This window comes from Papilio polytes, unplaced genomic scaffold, assembly GCF_000836215.1.
Source record: "Papilio polytes unplaced genomic scaffold, Ppol_1.0 DF822178.1, whole genome shotgun sequence".
Classification (NCBI taxonomy): Eukaryota; Metazoa; Arthropoda; class Insecta; order Lepidoptera; family Papilionidae; genus Papilio; species Papilio polytes.
Window position 1 is genome coordinate 5,217,821 of NW_013527026.1, and position 3,542 is coordinate 5,221,362.

Consider the following 3,542-nt stretch of genomic DNA (forward strand, 5'->3'; position numbering starts at 1 on the left):
GAAGATCGCGCAAGTCCTCCACATTGTGTGCTGTCTGTACTGAGACTGTGCGCCGGCGCGAATGTTATAAACTTAAATACCTCTCCGCACCCCTCAGGAGGCTGTACGTCGATAAAAAAACTCACCGAAATCATGTACTTTCTCAGTGGTCTGGAAGTAAAAGTGAAGTCCAGGTTTCATAATACTTGGTTACGTGAAAGCCTGAGAATTAAAGCGGTCACTGCGAAGATCGTGAACTTGAAACCTGAAGGTGTATTGTATTATGGGATAGATTTAAGGTCATTTTTATATCCATTTTAATAACTTTACTTTGTTGTTAATAATTTATATGTCAAATTACTTACTTATCAACAAACATTTAGCACTTTTTTTATCTTACGAATATTATGAATGCAAAAGTTTGGGTGAATGGATGGTATTTGTGAGAGTTTGTAGCCTAAACGGCTGAACGAATCTCGATGAAAATTGAAAGAGATGTAGAGCATTGTCTGGAAGACCACATTAGCTGCTTTGTTTTTTTTTTAATTCCATGCAGTCGTAGTCGCCAGCGAAAGCTGAAGAAGAAGAAGCATGAAGAAATTAACAGTATTGGCAGTCTTCCAATTATTTAAATATTTAGATCGATCTTACAGATTTGTTATTACGGCCGTTGGCCTAATCTATCTTTATGTTACGGTTTACGACATTAGTAAGATAGAGTTCATACTGATGGCCTCAATTACCATTTACTTAACTTATATGATTATATTCTGTATAAATAAATTGAATGATGACTGGCTGAAGTCATAAGCTATCAACTGTATAGACATAGACCGTTCAATTTGAGATCCGTAAGATATCTTCTGTTATACTTAAACTGATTTTTTTTTATCATTTGAATTATAAAAACGTGCACACACCTGAAATTACACTATCGCACAACTGTTTAGTCCCGCTTTGATTCCTATGAGCTTACATGAAGGTGCACACACTACTCGATTTTTTTATTGTGCAACTAAACAGTTTGAATTGGCTGCAAAACAATCGATTACTTCTAACAGTTGTGCGATAGTTTAGTCAAAGGTGTGCTCCCGCTCTAAATAATGAAACATTTTTAACAAATATGCCAGTACATGTAAAATGGTTACAAAATAATTCACACCCGTAACCAAAGTGTGTACACAGGGATGATGGATTTCATTTGGAAAATCGACATTAAAACGATCAATATTAGTGTTTGTGTTTTTTTTTCCATTGTTTTAATGTGTAATAATTAGTTTTTAGAAAATCCAGTGACTTTATTCCCGTTTACAACAAAAACTGGTGGTTTAATAACTCACTTGGTGTAGAAATCCGCACAGAACCCGTTTTCAAAGTCAAGTAATGCTATGAAAGTTTGCAGTACATTATAGCAACGTTTTACACTTATCATGGATCGAAACATTACTCTCGAACTGATAAGTAACTATCTTAATCTATACTATTATAATAAAGCGTAAACACACACTTCTTTGTTGCCCAAGATGTCAGCAATTACAGCATATTTATGAATAATTCTTTCTTTAATTAAAAGCCCTACACTTACGTCACGCTTTAGGATATATATTTTCACGCCATAAAACTTAGGAACGAGTATTTTGGATAAGAACCCTAATGTGGGAAAGAGACCATAAATTGCTGCTAACATCAAGGAAGCAAGATTGCCATAGTAAGATAATTGGTATTTTAATATTTGAAATTAAGGATTTGACAAATGTAAACAATAAAATAATGTTTTTATAATTCCACGCATAAAGCCACACGGGAACAGCTAGTAATATTATAAATGCGAAAGTGTAGATGAATGTTTGTTAGAGATTGTAGCCGAAACTAAAGGGATATCGATGTAATTTGCTTTAGATGTAAATGATAGTCTTAAAAGACAGGTTACTTACTTTTTTATTTTTTACTTCCACTCCGACGCAATCGCGAGCGAATTATTAAAAAAGCTTTGTCAAAATATATGAATGAAGGGAATTTTTATAAGTGGTTTAATTTTTTTGATGATCATAATTGAAATCAAAACTGTAGTATAGATGAAAATTAACAACATGTTAGATGGGGAATATACATTCCAGTAGCAGTCACCTCCATGCAAGTTGACATATGCTATAGGAAAGCGTAAATAACTGGCATTCCACTAGCACGTTATTACGTAGTATTATACAATACTAGGTAACTCGCTCTATAAATTGTCATAATGAACAAAAATAGAAAAAGAGTGGTCACGAAGTGTGTCACTAGAGTATCAAACAAAACACCACAGAGTGAAGGCCGCAGTTTTGTTAGGTCTTGTTTTATAGTGGCATAACCTTATCTTGCTAATATAAATACCAATGTTTGGAATGATGGTTTGTTTGTTTGTTTAGTCTAAATTAAGTAACGGATCTTGATACAATTTAACACACATGTTGAATATAGTCTGGAAGAACACAGGTTACTTACTAAGTGACCCATTCTTTTTCCACTCTTCTCTTAAGAGGAAAGGATGGGAAGGAAAAGCGGATTTGATGCATAGGAAGGGGAAATGTCCTCTTTATGTGCATCTCCAACTCCTTCAATCCTCCTTGGCATCTGCAATTGCGAATGTTTATGAGCAGCGGTTTCTTACTATTTCGATGGATTCAGTTGGCTTCTTGCTCGTTTGGCACCTCATATTATAAAAAAGTTTTTTTTATTCCGCACGCGCTAAGTCGATGGCTGAAGCTAGTGTAGATTAAAATTAAAAAGAGACAATCCACGTCAAATAGGTAAGTGTTTTCATCCATTTTATTTTAATCATCATTTATCATAACAATAAGACTCATTTTTTAATTTGATTCTGGGAATTTACATGTAGAACGTTAGATGCATTCTTTCAGCCTACTTTTTTAGAATGTATAATCTTCAAAATATTGAGAGAGCGTAAACTCTGAAGTAAAAGTTTGTATTCGTCACGCACAGTGAATGCTTACCGGATATATTATTGCATATTAAAATGATTACTGACTTGGGTTGTTGCAGATAAAAGTCATCTATACATATAATAAAATTGGAGTGTTTGTAATATCATAAGAAAAATTCCAGATTACAGAGGATCGACAGAGTAAACTATTACTCTTTCATCGCACACATCTTTTCCTAAACTATGGCGATTGTCAATTGTCGATTATTTCGCAACCAATTCATCTGTTTAGTTGCACATCTAAATATCGAGAAGTGTGCGCACCTCCAAATTTATAGCAATAACAGCAAGACGAAACAGTTGTGCGATAGTTTACTTTCAGATGTACGGTCTTAACGGATATCTTTCACACAATTTAACCGAAAGTTTCTGTCTTTGTAACCATTCACGGTGTACCACGACCACACAGAAAACAGGCGTGAAGTGGAAGCGATTCCGCGTTTCGTCTGATAAGTGTGGTGCCGGAGGCCTAATTTTAGTCCCTTTCATTTTCCATCCTTTTCTTAAGAGGAAAAGATGGGAAGGAAAAGTGGATTTGACGGTGGAGTTTGACGGATGTGCGTCTTCTCCCCCGTAAATT